Source organism: Phodopus roborovskii, unplaced genomic scaffold (genome assembly GCF_943737965.1).
Source record: "Phodopus roborovskii unplaced genomic scaffold, PHOROB, whole genome shotgun sequence".
Lineage (NCBI taxonomy): Eukaryota > Metazoa > Chordata > Mammalia > Rodentia > Cricetidae > Phodopus > Phodopus roborovskii.
In genome coordinates, this window is record NW_026126648.1 from 8148943 (window position 1) to 8169209 (window position 20267).

Below are 20267 nucleotides of genomic sequence, written 5' to 3' on the forward strand. Positions count from 1 at the left end.
CCTGGGGGTTGAGCAGATTGGAGGTTAGGGAAAAGTATTCAAAGGACATATAGTTAAATCAGAATGGGACATCAAGCAAAAATAAACTGAGAAAAATTTTTCATGTTAGGCCTTGAAGCTAAGAGTTCCACTCTCTGGCCTCTTCATATGAAATGAGACTAATGACTTTTTGTCAAGATTGTTGAGGGAGACAGATGCAAGAAAGCCCCCCATGACCTGTGCAGTCCAGCAGAAACATTGCTTTGTGCTATTGCCTGTGCAAAGCTGTTGTTTCTGGAATGACTTTTGCTCTGAAATGTGACACATGTCTGGTGAAGCCTAGCACCCAGAAGTCACAAGTCACGTGTCCACCAAATGAATAGATACATAGTTACACATGAGCACACATGTTCTAAGGTCTTCAACCTCAAAAGAAGCAGAGCCGAGAGCAATACAGAAAGGTCTGGGAGGCAGTTATTATAACTCATACCAAATTCCCCAGATGGGTACAGCTTAATTTTGGGTTTACCTTAAAATGTCTCTGTCAAAAGGTAAAAAGCCAAGCGACAATGCTGAAGACAAAAATAAACAGATGGTTTATTCAGAAGGAAAACACAAAGCAGTGAGTGATGCCAAGCTCAGGCAATCGATGCATTTTAAGTTGAGTTAGAACTTTGTTTAGGATTATAAACCAAGGAGGGAAAGCAGGGATAGTCCAGGAGTAAATGCTACTGTTGTCCCAGACGATAAAGTCTGAATTATGTGGAGTCTCACTCAAGAAGAAACCTCTCCACTTCCTTTTTTACTAAGGGGTTTTTAAACACACCTAGAAAAAAAAAAGCTCTCTTTCAAGATCTTCCCAGGTGAGGAATTGGTATCTCCAGGTTTTATACCACTGACAAATTATTAAGTTCACATATGAGTTTGTGTTTTACATTTAGAGATGCATTCAGTCATTGCGTTGTAGACATCTATACTTGCTATGTTCCTTAAAGAGTTAAGACAGGGTTTGAAGAAGAAAATGACTAAGTGCCATGGCTTCGGATAAGGTGACCCACATTCTAATCTCTATTAGGTTAATATTTCTTACCTGAATAAATATTTGAGAACCAACTCTATTCTAGATGTGGTAGGCAGAGTTGAGAATAGACAAGAGTTTACACACACACACACACACACACACACACACACACACACACATTTCTCTCTCCTTTCTCTTCAAGCCCTCCCATGTACCCCTCCCCACTCTCCTTCAAATGAAGGATATAAAACTTAAAGGTTATAACAGTCATTTTTCCCATGGAGGCATGAGCCACAGCTATGAGAGATAAGAGTGACATACAGGTTTGGGAATCTTAGAGCTTTAAGGTTTTAGAAATAGAGAGAACTTTAGTGTTGAAAGTTAATGAGCAAAGTGCAAATTAAATAAAACCACAGGACTTCACAGACATAATTGAATGAATATTCTTCTAGCGATAAAATTACTTTGGATAAATGAATTTCTTGGACATATTTTAGATGAGGAGGAGAAAATAAAGTATGCCAATTAAATATCAAACCAGAGTAAACTTTATGAGTTAAATTATGGAATGTTAAAAGATTTCAGTAATTAGAACTCTTATTCATGTTTTTTTTTGTTGTTGTTGTTTTTGTTTTTGTTTTGTTTTGTTTTGTTTTTCGAGACAGGGTTTCTCTGTGAAGCTTTGAAGTCTGTCCTGGCACTGGCTCTATAGACCAGGCTGGCCTTAAACTCACAGAGATCGGCCTGCCTCTGCCTCCTGAATGCTGGCAGTAAAGGCATGCGCCACCAACGCCTGGCTTCTTATTCTTGTTTTAACAGAAATATTAAAGAAGGTACCTAATAGAGTATCACCATAAGTGTGTGGAATTTGTGCAAATATATCAAGCCAGTTCACACTAGGGCTGACCTATTTTGTTTTGTTGTACAGTTTGCTGACTTTTAAAATTCTGGCTTTTCTTGAGTTTCTGGAATTTCTGGAAAATAGTAAAAGTAAGATTTGTTTGTTCTCTGACAGTGTTCAGCGTTCTTATGAAGGCTTTGTGAGATCCCTTATTAAATAGGTATTATTACTCTCGTCCGTTTATGGTTGAAGAAGTTGGAAATCAAAGCCATTACAAAGTTTAAGGCCACAGAGTACTGAGAGCTAGTGTTTACAGCCACATTGCTCTGAGTCTAGAGCATGAGCTTTGTACCCTGGGTCGCTTCTCATCCTTTCAGGCTATGTTCTTTGATGCCGTAATTGTTCTTTGAGGTCAGTGGTCTAATACAGCGGTATATGTGGTTGCTGTTGCTGAAGGCTGGGACTGTCTTGGGTACGTGTTTTTAGTTAGAACACCTCAACCCTGTGCACGTGATTCCATGCCCATCATGCAACTCGGTAGAGCCATGTCCTTCAACTGTTCTGTAGCAGCACTCAGCATGCCTACAGTGTTAGGCATGCATTGGTAACTGGGCCTGAGCCCTTTCTGCTCCAATCATTTGCTTTGGAAACTTCTAGTCAGCCAAGTTTCCTCCTACCTTTCTCCTGCTTTGAAAAGGATGCTCTTGGTCTCTCAGGTAGAGCCTTGTGATGGCTCCATGGGCTCACGCCCCAGTGTGACACTCAGTATATTTGCTGTCACACCCTCTTCCCTTTTGTAATTGCTTTGATGCGGTATTAAGTCCCCTGGGCAGAGGAGACAAATCTGTTCCACTTCATATTCCAAGTTCCTGCCGCAGTGCCTTACACATGGCAGAGATTCAATAACTATCTGGAGGGACAAGTTTAATTTTTAATAAGAAAGGAACGCATATTGGGGAAGAGAAACTACATTTCATTTCCAGCATAAGAAATATGGATTAGTATACTTTTTTAAATTTAAAAAATGAGATTGGGATTTGAAGAGGAACCTATGACAAAGTTTAGAAAACAAATTTTATAATTTGCTAAGCTTTAAAATCATTTTCTAATACAGAATGATGTGACTGCTTTAAAAAAAAAAAACATCATTAATACACTCTGACTACTATAGCCTGCCTCAAGGAAATTACTTAGCCCAAAGCAAAATTATCCTTAGGCCCCTAAGTTTATGTCTGTTCCTCCCTCAAACACTTGGTGAACAACTCCAAGCAGAAGAAAACCTTCCCATCAGCTTCTCCCCTTTCCATTACTGTTTAATGAATGCTGGCACTGATTCAGCCTTAGAATTTAAGTGTGTCTAGAATCCTGTGTCAGCATTTTAAAGATGTCTTTGGGTACAAGAAATTCATATTAAATACACAAACAAAATTTTCTTTGGAATAAGAGGAGTTCCACATTTGAATTCTCTAAGCAAATAAATTAATAGTATTTGGGAATTAAATGTTCAGTGCTGTCTAAGTTGCTAAAACATTAATGATAATAATAAATTAATGTTTTCTTATTAGTCCCGAAGATGGTTCTACTTCAGTTTCTTCACAATTTATGTAATGCATCGTGACTAAGAGAATATATTTTGTAGCAGTTTGGTCAGTCAAAGATCCCATTGACTACCCCAGGAAATGCAGGGGAAAAGAACTGGTACCTTTGTAGAATTCGTCTATGATGCTCTGGTACACAGTCATTGTGGGATGAGTAACCTGCATCCATTCTATAGGTTATAGCAAACAAATAGACCCTCAACTAACCTAAAAACTATCCACAGCAGCAACAGCTATACATCACCTCTGTTAGCTTTGTAGCCTCTATCCTGAAAGCAACCGAATTTCAAGCAAGACAGCAGTGCACATTTTTCACTGAATAAAGAGAAAATATTAAAAATAATTTAATTTTGTGATTATAATATTATATAAATATAATTTGGCCACTTCCCCGTTCCCTTCCCTTTCTTTTTCAAACCATCCTGTGTTCTTGACCCCTCTTTCTCATTCAAATTTCTGGCCTCCCTTCTCTTTAATTGTTGTTACACACACATCATACACACACACACACACACACGCACACACTACTAACTATAAATAAAATCTGCTTGTTGCATAATGTTACTTGTGTGTGTGATTTTTAGGACTGACTATTTGGTGTTTGGTAAACTTGTGTGCTCTCCCCTGGGGAAGGACCATTTCTACCAGCATTAGTGTGCCTGAATTGCCTGTAGTCCTTTGTCTAGGACTGAGGCCTTGGATGCTTTCCCTGTGCCACCCAGAATGTTTGCTGGTGTTGTCCTTGTTCAGCTCATCTTTAGATGGTTGGGATTTAGATGTTGGTGGGATTTCATGTGTGTGGCTTCTGTCATTACCAAGAGACCCAGTCTCACAGCAAACTTCCTGTTCCTTTGGCGCTTTCAATCTTTCCATCCCCTCTTCCCCAATGGTCCCTGAGCCTTAGGTGAAGGTGTTGTGTTGTGGATGTAGCAGTTGAGAATTGATTCCACAACTTTGCATTTTTACCAGTTGTGGTTTTCTCTAATGGTCAACATTTGTTCCAAAGAGAAGTTCCCCTGAGGAGGGTGAGAACTACACTTACCTGCAGGTGTAAGTGTTTATAACGCTGGGATTATGTTAGGCATCATGCTGGCTTAATAAAGTGGCAAATCGTTCTTCTCCCAGATCCATGCCTTCCCTAGCCCCAGTAACTATGTTTCTAGCACCAGGCACGAGGTCCCTCTTGTTGAGAGGGACTTAAGTATAATTAGGGAGGTATTGGTTATTGTCAAGGTGTGTATGCCGGTACAGCACCCTTAGGATCATCTTGCCATGCTGGTTGCTGTTGTGATTCATAAGCATCATAGATAGGTAGGACTACTAGTTTCTTTCCCCCCTTTTGAAGCTCATATGTATCCTTCTGGTACCATGAGAGTTAGTCCTGGAGGAAGCTTTCAGATCAGATCCAGCTTTAGTCCTTTGGGTTCTGTGTCCAAAATACAAGTGTCTTCAGCAATAGGGTGCCCACCTTCCACCTTTGGGGGTGGACAACTAAGGGCAATAGCAATAGCTTATAATGTTCAGGGAGTAATTTGAACAACTGTGACTCAATGTTGGGGGTTTGTTAGATAGTTTGTGGCTCTGTGAGGGAACACTGTCAGCCCAGATGGCAAAATTTTGTTCAAAATATGTACGGATAAGTATATAGTGACTTGCATGTATTATAAGTACTTTTTGGTAGATAGTTAATAGTGTGATTCCTTATGACCTTTTCATCATTACTATTATTTTTCCTGCCTTTCTCCTCTGTATTTATCGTCTATATCTATATCCTTCCCACTTTCCCGATTCCACCCTCAAGATCACCCATACTCTGCTGTTCCCCTCTTTATTGCTCTTTCCCCCGTTCCATCCCACAGTGGTCCCTTTTCTACTTCCCTGGTTTCTACAGTTACCCCACTCACATCTGGAGGCTTAGAGCTAGGAGCCTCAGATGAGAGAGACCATGTGAAGTTTGTCTCCCTGGGACCATGTTGCCTTATTCAACGTGATTGTTTCTAGCTCCATCCATTCACCATTCACATATTTCATAGTGTATATGATCACGTTTTCAATCTGTCATCAATGTGGGTGATTTCCATTCCCTACCTATGGTGACTAAAGCAGCAGTGAGAAATGGATTAGCAAGGATCTGTAGAGTAGGATGTCCCGGCCTTTGGGCATATGCCAAAAAGTGATATAGCTGGCCATGTGGAAGATTTATTTTTAGCTTTTTGAGGATTTTCTCTGATTGATTTCCAGAGTGACTGAACCGGTTTGAAATCTGACCAACAGTGAATGGGGTTTTCCTTTTCCCCACACCCCTCCAGGTGTAAGATGAAATCTCCCAGTTGTTTTGGTTTGCATTGTTCTGAATGCTGGGGACAATGAACATTTTGGGGGGGTATTTCTTAGCCACTTCTTTTCTTTTGAGAAGTCTTTGTTCAGATCCGAGACTTATTATTGAGTAGGTTGGTTGTTTTGTTTGTTAATTTGTTTGTATTTATTTGGTTTTTGACTCTTTTTTTTTTTTTAGTTCTTAATACATTTTGGATAATAACCCTATGTCATATGCATAGCTGGCAAGGGTTTCTTCTGATTCTGTGGGCTTTCTCTTTACTTGGTTGCTTCTTCAGCTGTGCAGAAGCTTTTTAGTTTTTGCGAAGTCCCAATTGTCAGTCATTTGCCCTATTCTTGGAAAAATGGCACCCTATTCAGAAAGTTCTTCCCTATATCTATAATGTAGCATACTGCTTACGCTTTCCTCTAGCAGTTTTGGTCTTTGATCTATTTGGAGTTAGTTTTTGTGCAAGGTGGTAGGTACTATTCTAAATTCATCCTTTCTACATGCAGTATTCACATTACCATTTGTTGAAAATAATTCCCCCCCCCCCCCGCTTGTGTTTTTGGCATCATTGTTAATTATTAAATGGCTGAAACTGTGTGTGCTCATATTTGGGCCTTCAATTTTGTTTCATTGGCCTACATGGCTGTTTGTACCAGTACCATATTGTTTTTATTATTGTGGCCCTGTAATAGATCTTAAGATCTGAAACTGTGGCCCCTCCCACATTGTTCTTTGTGCTCAGGACTGTTTTGAGTATCCAGGATACTTTGTAGTTCCATGTGAATTTTAGGATAGTTTTTTTTTTCCTGCTAAGAATGAGATAGGGATTTTGATTGGGATTGTGCTGTATCTGTACAAAGCTTTCTGTAGAATGATCATAAGTTATACTTTTGTGTGGTTCATTACATTTATTGACGTGAGTCTGTTGAACTGTCCCTGCATTTCAGGAGTGAAGTCAACTTGGTCATGATGGATGATCTTTTTAGATTTATGTCTATATTCAGTCTGCTAGTATTTTATTGAGCAGTCTATTGGCCCCATTCCATGTCTGGCACTGAGGTTTTTTGTTAGTCAATGGCTTATTGGAGGCTTATTAACGCATGTGGAATAATTCTCCTGAAATTGTATATATGTATATATTTTACATACATGTATTTTAAATAAACTTGTGATATAATATTCCCTATGGCTTTTTAAAGTATCCTTTCCTTATGTACTAGCCCCTCCCTGATTAGTTTTCTCCCTCCCCCTTCTCCCCCTTCTTAGCACACATGGCCATGTACTCGATTCTTCTTTAGAGTGCTTCTCTCCTGGGTTCTCTCCATGGTCCCTTTCTCCTTCCTGGCTTTTGTGGTTACATCAGGTTGATACTCAGATCTAAAGATTTGGAGTTAGTATTCACAAACAAGATAATTCTTACATGTTCTTACTTTCTTCCTGCCTTCCTTCCTTTCTTTTTCTCTTTTTAAAACATGTTTTCAGTTCCTGTATATTGTAATATATATATATATTACAATATACAATATATATATAAATATATGTATATATATATATATATATATATATATATATATATACATACATACATATTTGTCTGATTTTACTGTTTTCTCTGCTTTTCCTTTTATGCCAGAGTTGAAAATGTGACTCTATTTCAGTGACTTTAGAATCTTTGTAAAACTGCTAAAAAGACCCAAGTCAGTGGAATATACTTCTGTTCCTCATGGAACTTTATGCAAACAGGTAAGGATAATCTTGTTTTTAAATAGTCCACCCAGCATGACTGAATTCATTGTTATTCTTTCCTGTGTTCAGAAAGAGGGGATTCTGATTTTTATCTGTGCTGGGATTGGCATAGAGATGCAGTATGACCTTCCCCTTGAACACAAATTACAGTGTGAATGCGAAAGAGAGCGTCTTGCAACCACACTGGGATTCAGGCAGGCAGGTGGGCGGGCGGACAGGCGGGCAGGCGGTTATGCTCAGTCTACCCGAGTCACGAAAACTGGGCTAGATAAATCTTTAGACATGAGGATGGGACATTGGGCTCTGGAGTGGAGAGGAGAGAGGAGAGGATGCAAACCATGGACAGAAATGTAGAAACACTGGAACAACTTTTTATAGACACTCCAGTTTGTCTAAGGCTGAGCTGTCAAGGACATTTGGAAAATTTTCCACATCAAATGTTAATGTTCTAATAAATAATCCCATTTTATGTGTCTACCTTTTTATTGATTTAGACAGTATTCTCAGAATGCTTATAGGAAGTGGGAGCTTGTGGCTCCTTTGCGATTCCTGAAAATGTCTGTGCTGCTATAATTGGTTTAGAAGTAGGGACTGTGACAGGAAACAAAGAAAGAAGACGAGAGGTAGCTATATAAGTACTGTGAATCCTTGAGAAGGGTCAGGTTAGACTGAGGCTACCAGAGCTACTTGGTACCATAAGGTAGAATAATAATGGAATAAAGTCGGTAATTTTGGTGTTGGCAAAATTATAGGCCTATAAGAAATAGAACAGAGATGATTTTGTTGTTACTGTAACTGCACCATCAAAAGAGGGTGATGTCTTAGCTGATACTGAGAGGTACAGAAATTGTAACTGTAGGATATATTGAGGGGTTAGATTTACAGTGTGGCGAAAAGTTTTAGGGATAACACTAGAAATTTGAACCGTAGAAAACGATGGAATTGCTGTTGACTTCAACATGTGAGTTCCAGAAGGAATGGATTTTGAGAAGAGGAAAAACTGAAAGGTTTCCTGGTGGTGATGTATGCTTCTTAATCCATTGTGGCCCCTCCCAAAGGGCAATGCACGAGGAGTATTCAGATACCATACTCTTCCATGCTAGGAATGGGAGTGAATTTATAGTTTTTGGTTTTCACATATCATTTTACATAAAACTAAGAGACTTAGTTCTCCTTATTTCAGAGAAAGATGCTTCAGAAGAGTAGAGTTACCACGCTATTCTTCCATCCCAACACTTACCAGGGCAACATTCAAATCTCTAGCCATCACTCTTTGAGTCTTCTTGAAAGTAACACCTTTACCGACTCAGCCCAAAATATAGTTATGAATAATATGCACAATGCATGTTTCTTTCATGAAGAGATACTGGGCAGTACATCTGTCTTTGCTAGAAAGGGGGTCTGGCTTGTAGCAGTGTCCATTGAAGGTAAGTTAATAAACGAATCTGTGGCAGGCATTAAGGTAGAACACCCCGTGAGGGCCTCCATGACATCCAGCTGTGGGAAGCTGCTCTTACTGAGAGGGCTGTGGAGACCTCTGGTGCCTCCAGTGGCAGGGGGAACCCTGCAGACATTCTCTCAACCATTGCATGACATAGCTGGACCAGACGGCAGATTGCATCTCTGTGCAGACTGCTTAAAACCAAGATGCAAGGAGAAGGCATCGGCTTTCTCTTTCTGCTCTGCAGTCTGCTAGGCTTTCCTCTTGAAAGCAGGTGGTAGAGGGACCTCCAGTCCTAGCATCTGCAACCAACATCCATGCAATTCAAAACCAAATAGAGGGTGATGAAAAAAGCTGAGGCAAACAAGCAAGTGGCCAGCAGACCGCCTCCCAGAGATGATGGGTGGAAAGAAGTTGGAGAATGTCCATCCCAGAAATTAAAAAAAAAAAAAAAAAAAAAAAAAAAAAAGCCATGTAGTGAGGGGGTCCAGCCACATGGCCACATGACATGAAGCCAGGCTTTGATGAACACAGAGGACTGTTACTGCAAACTTTGTTTATTTCGGAGCTTTGTAATAGTCCATGTGTGTTTTTGCTCTTTATGGTGGCAAATTCTTTTGGCAAAATGACAAAAAGGAGAAGATCAATAAAGACTATATTCTGCTTTTCAACATTGCTAAGGAAAGAGAAAAAAATCTCAGATGCATGAATGGGTGGTAGAAGAATCTGAGAGGATGTGAACAAATTATGTAGGATAGTACATTACTCACATAAGTGGCACCCATTAGTAACACTCATCCTCAAGTCCGGCTTCCCTCTCTAATATTCTGGAGTTAACATGGATACACGTTCCTACTGAAGCAATGCTCTTTTCCCCATCACCAGTGTTAGCAGAGCTGTGAGGACGAGGCTTCCCTACCTGTTTCTTGCTTGTTTTCACGTGTGAAACAGCACCTAACGAGAGCAGTCTAAATGAGGGGATTTTCTTGATGAGCATTTTAATTGAGGCGGTTTATCAGGGGGATCTTGATCAGTGTGGAGTTTGTCAGTCTGAGCCTGGAAAATCACGTTTTGTGAAATCATTTCTTGTGGATAACTCTCGGACCTTCTTTATTCTGAAAAGGAGACACCAAAGTCACAACTTTGCTCATTCTGAATTCAGCTCCATGATCTCTAATTTTTGTAGACAGGCCAGATTTGATTTTGCCGTCTGCAAGTCTGAAGTTTATAATGCATGTAATTTGATTTTCTTTCTCTAGAGGTGTTTTATCTATCTGATATAAGTCTTTATCAGCTTAGGCAAAGTAAAATTTGGCACAAAAGTTACTGTCGAATCTTTTACTTTTAAAGATACTATTAGATATTTGCTACTTTTAAAAGACCTTAGTAGGGTAGGTATTGAACTCACATTGCCTATAAATTCTAAGAATGTTTCGTATTCTTGACTTTGCCTTCTATTGTATTAATTTGCCCTTCTCTCTATGTGTTCATTTGCATGTGTGTGCATGTGGGTAAGTGTGGATGGAGGCATGACAGAGGCCAGCTTTGGGTGTCAGTGTTAAAGAATCATCCATTTATTTATTTATTTTGAAATAGTACATCTCTTTTTTGACTGCAATTGGCCAAGCCTCGTAGGCCTGGCTGTGCAGCAAATACCAGGAGTCTACCTGTTTCTACCTCCCAAGAGCTAGGATTACAAATAACTGCCACCATGCCCAACCTTTTTTGTTTTCTGTAGGTATTAGGGATACACCTCAAGTCTTACGACTTTGCTGACTGACTTACCTTCTCAGTCCCCCAGTTTACCTTTTAAAAAAGAAACTGATTATTAACATTTATTGTACTAGATTTTGAAAATTTATCAGTCACTTTTGAATACTTAAATTGAATACTATGTAAATTGTTTTATTCATGTAACTTTAATAGACTGCTCATTTAAATAATTGAAATTCTAAAGAGTTGTTAGGTAGGAATGATCTTTCAGTTCACCTGAGAATTGCTGCTTTTCACACTTGAGTGTTGTAGATGTATTTTGCTATCTCTGTAGAGTGCGCGCAGGGCTTTATTCAGTGCTGTTGGGGAAAGTGTAGCTTAGACATGAATAACAACAAAAGTGTTGAGCGTGTGCTGCTGTCCCTGGTCCATGGATAAGTACAGCTTAGGCGAATGCTCGTCAGAGTGTCCAACAGAGCTGGGAATCAGGGAACACCTGCTTCAGATTTCCCCCATTGACCTGGATTTGGCACATTGTCTATTTTCAGAAAATGAGAACAATCAATTTCAAAGGATTCTTTAATTTATATAACAACTGATTTTAATGCGGCAGGTGAACCCACTGAAAACATTTCTGTCCTACTAATTTTAAAGGTTTTTCTAGTCCTTATGTATGAAGGAAGTTTAAAATTCTATGAAATAAATGAATGTATAGGCATGGAACAAAAACCTTAAGTTTTTTTTTTTTTAATAATTGAAAATAGATTCTTCTCTCATACAATACATCTCAACCAGAGTTTCCTCTCCATCCACTCCTCCCAGCTCTCTCCCGCCTCTCTTCTGCAACAGATCCACCCTGTCGCTCCGGTTCCTCTCCAGAAAAGAGTGGGCCTCTGAAAGAGGACACCCGGATGGGACAAAACAAAACAAGATACAGTAAGACAAGGCAAAAGCCCCCCGTACTGTGACTGGAAAAGGCAGTCCAATAGGAGGGAGAGTCCCAAGAGCAGGCCAAAGAGTCAGAGGCTTGCCTGCTGCCACTGTTAGGAGTCACAAAGACACCGATCTGATAGCCATTCCATAGACTCAGAAGAGCTGGTGCAGGGGACCCGGCCCACAGAGCCCTGCTTAGTTCATTCTGTGGGCCATGTTCTGGTATCCTCCATCTCCTCTGACTTCTATACTCTTCTCTCCCCCTTTTCTGTAGGATTCCACACTCTCCAAAGGGAGAGACCCAGTAGAGACTTTTAATTTAGACTCTCTGATGATGATTATGCTAGGCTCTGCTCTGTGAGTATCGTTGCGTTGACTTTTTTTTGGGCAGGTCTGATTGGACCTATCCTGGGTCTCTGAGCTCCCCTGCCTCTGATTTTTGGCCATGTAGGCAATGTCAGGCATGAGCTCCCTCAAGACAGCGTGGCTCTCAAGCTGGAGCAGTCATTGGTTGGCCACTCCCACAATCTCTATGCCTCCTTTACCCCAGCACACCATAAAGGCAGAACAGGTCGTGGGTGGAAAGTCCCAGTCCCACTACTGGAAGACATGCTCGGTTACAGAAGATGGTGGGTTCAGGTCCCGGATCCCATTACTAGGAGACTTTGCTAGGCTCACCCTCATAGATCCCTGGGAGTTTCCACTGTACTAGGTTTCTACCTCACCTCCAGATTCCCACCAGTTCCAGTCATCTCTCCTGGTACTCTTTCCTTCAAGCCACCTCATACACCTGGTCCTTCTCATTTCCATCCCCACTCGCCCCCCAATCCACCCATGAAATCTGTTCCAGGGAGATTGATGCCTGGTGCTCAGTCATGTGTGAGAACCTTAAAATAATGGTTTAATCTTAATAATACCCATGCCCCACGGCCTCCTTTTCTTTAATTGTTAGGAGTCACAAAGACACCGATCTGACAGCCATTCCATAGACTCAGAAGAGCTGGTGCAGGGGACCCGGCCTGTGTATACATACATATTCACAATCTGTATAATGTTACCTCTGTGTATATGATTTCAGGGCTGACCACTTGATATTAGGCAACCATTTGGGGGCCCTTGCCTAAGGAAGACTGTTTCTTATGCTCTCGCATTCCCTAGTTGCCTATCCTTCCATGGTAGTATGTCCGTTGGTTTTGCATTGCTTACGTCTTGCTTAGGCAGCTATGTTGATAAGACTTGATGAGCATAGCTTCTCTGACATTTCTAAGAGACACAATCTCACAACAAACATCTTGTTTCTCTGGCTCCTATCATAACTTCCTTCCCTCTACTACAATGATCCCTGATTCTTTGGTGCTTTTTGTTGTAGGTGTGGGAGTTGGGACTGGGAACCACATAATCACTTGCTGTCTGCATTGTGATTGGTTATAGTTTTGGCCTCTGTCTATTGCGATGAGATGTTTTTTGTTTGTTTTTGTTTATTTTTTTAAATGAGGGGTGAGAATTCTGCTTATCTGTGGGTATAAAGGCACATGTTTAGAATGTAGTTAGGGATTGTGTTGGTTTACTAAAGAGGCAGTTGTGGGTTCCCCTCCAAGATCTGTGACTTCACTAGCTCCAAGTATTTGGCTAGTACCAGGCATTATTTCATGGGTTTCCTCTAGTTGAGTAGGCCTTATGTCCAAATGGAGAGTTGTTAGTTACAACCAAGGTACATATACCACTGTTGTACCTTTGGGGTTATTGTGTCTCCTAATAAGGTTAAATATGCTTAATGTCACAGAGGGATAACGTGACCTCAAAGTATTCTGACTCTTTTTTTGTCATAGCAGTAGTGATGGTGTTATCTTAGATTCTTTTCTATTGCTGTGATATGACACAATATTGGAGGCAACTTATACAATAAAGTGCTCAGTTTGGGGCTTATAGTTTGAGGGGATTAGAGTCCATGAGAGCAGAATAAAGCCAGGGCAGCAGGGACAGCTTCCAGTTTGCATGTCGATCCACAAGTAGCAGGCAAAGAGTGAGACCCTGGGAATAGCATGAGTCTTTTGAAAACTTCAAAGGCTATGCATAGCAATTCACCTCTTCCACGAAAGCTATGCTTCCCAAACTTTCCCAAATAGTTCCCCTAACTGGAGCAGGTATTCAAATATATGAGCCTTTTTGGATCTATTCTCATTCAAACCACTGCAGATGCTGTGTAGGATCTACAGGGAGCCATCCTCTCCTTGTAGGGAGTTCCACCCTTCTCTTGCCTCCAGAGGTTTCACAACCTTCACCTCAAGGAATGTTGGATGCCAACTTGCTTCCTCTCCTTGAAACATGGTGCTCATCTTGAGCTGTGGACTTAGGCCTCTAGAAGGCCTGGAAGGTAAATGAAGAATCCCATTTCTTATAGTTATTTAAAGCTTGGGTCAGTTAATTTCACCATTGTAGCTGACATGTTTAGAAAGTAAGAGGTAGAGGGTGACAGGAAAATTGTAAGACAGAGGTCTGTAGAACTGGGACAAAACAGTGTTTTTTGCACAAGATAGGACTGCTGTACTTGTGAACTCAAAGCAGCTGTACTTGCCCACACAAGACCTACATAATAACAGTGCAGTCAGAAATCTAGCAGGGAGATGAAAGGATTCATAAACCCTCACCCCCTAACTGAGGAAGTATTGATGATTAATGGTTTTAAGAGTCAGTTTTATTTAAAGATATGGACTCTGGTAGGTTGACCACCTATCAGTAGATGGGCCTATACTCAAGTGGGGGAGAAGTGGGTGATGAATATGATCAAAATAATCCTATGAAATTCTCAAAAAATTAATTAAACATACATACTAAAGGAATCGATAATTAGGTGGTAAGAGGAAGCCATCTATGGCTATCCTTTCTTTCTTTCTTTCTTTCTTTCTTTCTTTCTTCCTTCCTTCCTTCCTTCCTTCCTTCCTTCCTTCCTTCCTTCCTTCCTTCCTTCCTTTCTTTCTTTCTTTCTTTCTTTCTTTCTTTCTTTCTTGAGACAAGGTTTCTTTGTGACTTTTGGAGCCTGTACTAGCTCTGTAGACCAGGCTGGCCTTGAACTCACAGAGATCCGACTGTCTCTGCTTCCTGAGTACTGGGATTAAATGTGTTCACCACCAATGCCTGGTGGCTATTCTTTTCTGTAAACATGTATAGCCATATTTTTGCTTTCATCTCATTTCAGTACCGAGTCACTGAAATAAGCTAAGTTCAGAACTGATAAAATTATTTGATGAAAATTCTAGAACCCTCATTAAGTATACCTTCCTATTCTCACAGACGCATGGGCTTTGTTGTGCATGTCGGCTTTATTTTTATAGTTGGTTTCCTGTAATTGACTTAAGTCTCATTTTGAAAATTAGGATACATTTTATGTTTCCACTACCGCTCTGTGCAGTCTGGGTGAGGGAGAGAGGGAAATTCCTGATGGCTTCAGCCTTTTAAACTCTCATATGCCCATGACCATTACTATGTGAATCAGCAGTTACTCTCGCTGAAGCAATGAACTAGAAGTTTCCTTATTGCTTGATTTTGGGTTTGTCTTCCAGAATATAGTAGGCATAGAGATACTCTAGTTTTGAGCCTCAGCCCCAAGACCTTTAAGGTGTCTCATTTTCTCTTGTGTATTGACTACAAGAGTATAGCTAGGACAACTTGATGGATGTTATCCAACCAGATAGAATCTAGCTAGTGAGAAGACAGATACAGACATTTTATTATAGATGGTGCAGGTAGCAGCCCCTCCCTAGATACACAAGCAATTTTAGCTACAGCTAGCCATGCCTCCCAGATGACTCAGAGAGATCTCTTGCTGCATGCATGGTGATTGTTCGGGGCTGCTGAGGTTTCATGATGGTTTCTTATGTAGCATTATAAGGGCCATAGCAACTTTGGGATGGTTAGCCATAATACTCTATTTTTTGGCTGCTAAAGTTGCTGACAGTGGGGGAAAGCCTGGATGCTTGAAACCTGGACTTCAGCGAGACAAAAAGTAGCAGGATTTTCACTTTTTTCTTTCCTTGATTCATCTTTTGACTTGAAGAACTGAGCAGAAGCAACTGAATCCCCTCTGATGCCTGGATCCTAGGATACCATGCCTTCTGCCTGTCTGGTACCAGAAGCAGTGTTTATTAAGTTCATCTTTCTTCTTCACTTCATCCAAAGTCCTTTTCTTTGTTTATTGGTCCATTTGTAACCACTTTGTTTAAAATTGCATAAAGGCCAAGTGGTTTAAAACCACCACTGCATTTCCTTTTTCATTGCTTATGGGAAAGGCTCAGCTGGTCCACTTTTACTTACATGTTTTCTTATAGGATTGGTCAGATGCTAGCCATCAGAATACTTTACAGAACTAGACAGCTGGGATGGCTCATGTAGCTACTCACTGTTCTTGCTGTTGGCTGAGAGCTCAACTGGGCAGTTTTGTAGAATGTCTAGCATTGTCTATAGGCCATCATCTATTGGTCTTAGATGGTAGTAGGTTCCCCTCAGAGTAAATGTTACAATGGAAATCAGGCCTGATCTCTCTTTGTTGGAACATCTATACATTTAGGATTGTTTTAAATAACCGTTTTGTTTTACTTTCCAGCTAAAAATTGTTTATATTCCTCATTCTGAAAACCTTCTAATGTCTTGTCTTCCAGGACACGTGTAAGGTTAAGACCTAAGGTCTCATTATCAGAGTCATGAATAAGTTGTGATAGTAGTCGAGTGCCTTTGGTTTTAAAAAGACTAGTGATAAGGAAGCAAGTTATTGAGTGGGTAGTGGTGGCACATGCCATTAGTCCCAGCATTTGAGAATCAGAGACAGATGGATCTCTGAGTTTGAGGCCAGCCTGGTCCACAGAGTGAGTTCTAGGACTGCCAGGCCTACAGAGAGAAACCGTGCCTTAAACAAACAAACAAATAAAATAATAACCATGTTATCTGTATATCTAATATACAATGTTGACACAGAAATAGGATATCTGCAGTAAATGCACCAACCTAAAAGGGTTATGTGGGAGATACACAGAGAAGCTGGCCCCTCTGACTCAAGCCCAGATACACACATTCTTCAGTTTCACTGGAGCAGAGTTCTCCTTAAAGCAGAGGTTATAGCATAAGGGATGGACTTGCAATTTTATTTCATGAAAAATATATAGCATATTTTAAAGGCATGATTCTTTAACTCTTATTTTCTTATAGAATTGTGCACATTTAACAACTCTGTGTAGTATTTTGAGCAGTTAGTGCCAAAAAATTAAATACAAAGGTTGTGCCCACAGGACAAGATTTCACCCAAGCCCAAGTGCTTGGCTCTAGGTTTCTTGCTTTGAAAAATTATACAACATCATCTGTATGTGTCCATGACATGATAAACTCATGAGACAGTAAACAGACAGAACTTAATGATTCTTTGGGCAAAGCAGGGAAGGACATTGTCTCAAGTAGATGTCTCTGCTAATGTCACTTTTGTTTTCCCCTTATAAAACTAAATGCTCCTAATTTTTAATCTCACAAAACCATAGGTTTGTCTCCACTCTCCATTAGTACTCTGTACCGTGTATCTTCTTCATTTATAGATTTAATTGTTTGTTCATTTATTGATTACCTGATCAAGCCAGTGCCTGTCTTTTGAGTGCCAGTTGCTTTCCAAGTACTATACTAGACAGTAGCAGTATCCTGCATACAAAATGACTTGTGTTCTTCAGGTTTCAGCCTAAAGGAATAGAATTGAAATTTATAGCAGTGCTTTCCTTTCCATTGCACTACTGTGGTTGCAGACACACATTAGGGGTGAGAAAAGGATCTCCTCTTTTAAACATTCGATGTTACTCCTTTTAGGTGGATCCCAACAGTGTTTTGATAATACACTAATGAATAATAAGACATTTTATGAAAACAATATGGGTTGTTTGTTAACTTCAATATCTTGGCCAACATCCTTTGTTTCTGGGACTGCTTGCTCAGTTTGTTCAGATTTGAGTTGATATTGAATTTGACTGCAGAATCTTGGCTTTGGGTGCTGAAGGTGTGCCACAAATGCCCCACCAATTTCTAAGTCGTTTAGAGAAAATGTCACGTTTGCTCACCTTTGACTCAGCTCCAAATTGCTCACATATTGTACCTAACAATCAATGCCAACTTGCAATATTTTTTGAGAAGACTAATATGAGATACAACACGTTTATGAAACACACACAGAGAACTGGCAGCAAGAGCAGCTGTTCAATTATCCATTTGAAGCCAGAGCCTCCAAATACATCATGTTCAGAGTTGGGAGATTTTAGTAATTAGTCTGTCACATGGAAAACATGGCAAAGAAAGTTAGCTACGCTGTTGTTGCCGCAATCAATTCAAAAGCGAGAAAAACCCAATTAACTAACTAGATTGTGTTAAGTAGAGAATAATTCCCCTATTTTTTCATCCTCATTGGAAGTGATAGACTCATAGAAACTGGCTCAAGTACTTCTCTTCTAATACTGAGTTTGTGAGCTTTTCTTGAAGAAATGAGGTAGCAGATTTTCACATTTAAAATGAATGCTCATTGAGAAAGTAAGAGAAATCTTTATCCATTGATTTGATTCATTTTGCACAGATAATCTTTTATCCGTATGCACCTTAGCATGGAGAAAATGAATATTTTGTTCAAATTAATGAAATGATTAATTATTTTAATTTTAGGTTAATTTTTCTATTACCAATTTTTCTTACAAATTCCTTTTGCATGTAAAGTCATCCTTACAGTTTTTATAGAAGAAACTATTTTCCATAGCATCGCCATGTTTGTAGACTTTTATTTTATAAGAACACGAGTTTGGAGGTTTTCATTTCCTGTCAAAAAGGTATCCTAGACTCATATATAGAAGAGAAAATCAAGTGTTTTTCTCAACAAAACTCCTTCTTAGAAGCCCTCTAGAAAATTCTCTACATCATACCCACAACCCCATGGGCTGCCAGGCATTGCCAAATTGCTTTTGTCCCAAGCAAATGGAGAAACATAATAATAATGCTTGCTTGTTTCTAGAAAATTTATAGCTGGCAGCCTCTAAGATGTCCCACTGGGACCCCTTGTCACACTCACATACCCAGCTTTTGATCCTAACTGGGTGGATTATGGGGTCTCATCTATAGGGTCTCAAAATGGAATAGGTGTGATGTCAATTGTGTGATTAGATTTTAAAGGATAGCAAATAGCTTCTTTTAGTTGTAGGATACAGATTTCCACATCAGAAGTACCTGCCCCATTCCCAGTTGAATGAATCAGAAGGATTCTGGTGGCTGAGCTGATGGATCAGTGGCTAAAGTTGTGATCCTCAGAACACATGTGCAACCTGGATGCAGTATTACAGGTGTCTCCAATGTTTGTGCTCCTGTGAGGATGTGGGAGGCAGAAATGGGAATCTTAGAAAGTTTGCAGGAGAGGTCGAGAGTGGTGAGTGATGAGAGGTCCTGTCTCAAAGAAGGTGGGAGGCATGGATTGACAGCTGAGGATTGTCCAGTGACCTCCACACGTGTGCTGTCTCGAGGAAAAGCACAGTCGCAGTCAAACTCCAAAACAAGTCTGAGAGTGCAGTAATATTTTCGGACATATACAATGTCAGCAAATTCATTGCTTCCAATATCTCACTCAGTGTATATAGGCAGATTTGAAAATAAATGGCAAAGCAGGAGAATCCCTAGACACAGACAGAGGAGAAGGAAGAGGAGGGAGGTCCACTGTGTCTGCTCTGCAGCAGGGTGAGGTCTAGTGCACATGGAGCACCTAACAATGGCTGAGGGAGAGGTGTCTTAAAGGATGAAATAGGTAAGGACTTGGCCTTGACCTTTCTGGGATATGCCTTATTCCTGTTCCTACAGTATTCTCAACCCAGAGTCATGTGTAAAGAATACAGGTTTATTTAGCTCATGTTCTTGTACCTGAACAGCCCAAGAGCACAATGCCAGCATCTGCTGAGGGCCTCCTGTTGCATCATGACATGCTGTGAGACATTATGGGTTGAGATGGACCAAATGTGCCTGCTTAGCTTTCTCTCTTCTTAAGGGTAGTAATACCACTATGGGAGCCTATTCTCATGGCTTCAGCTAGTACCAGTGACTTCTCAAGAGCCTCACCTCTAAATGCAATCTCATATGATAATGTAAGGATGACCTTTCCAACGCATATGCTTTTGTGGGATGAATCCAAACCATAGTTGTGTGTGTTCTGGTGCTCTGACAAGGAATTGCGGGATACAACAAAGATTACTACAGACAATGCTGAACAAACATGACTCTTATCTTCTTTATTTGCAAGAAGTTACACAGTGCCCATCTCTGTCTATTCAATAGTAAACAGATTCATTCACTTTAGACTGGCTGGGATGATGGTTATTTTATGTGTGAACTTGTCTGAGCTAAAGGATACCCAGACAGCCTTCTGGGATTGGGTGGACTTGACCTCCCATCCAGTCAGAAGAGCACTAGAATAGCAGTTGCACACTTCTGCTTCCCACTTTCCTGTGGGTTCTAAGGATCGAAGCTCACATCTCCATGTAAGTGCAACAAGCACATTACCAAAGAGCTGTCTCAGTCCTAGGACTACTTTTTGTTTCTTCTTAACCCTAGTTTAAGTCCTAGAAATATGTATTAACAAAAGCACTGGTCAATTCTCAGATCATTTATTTTATAAGCTC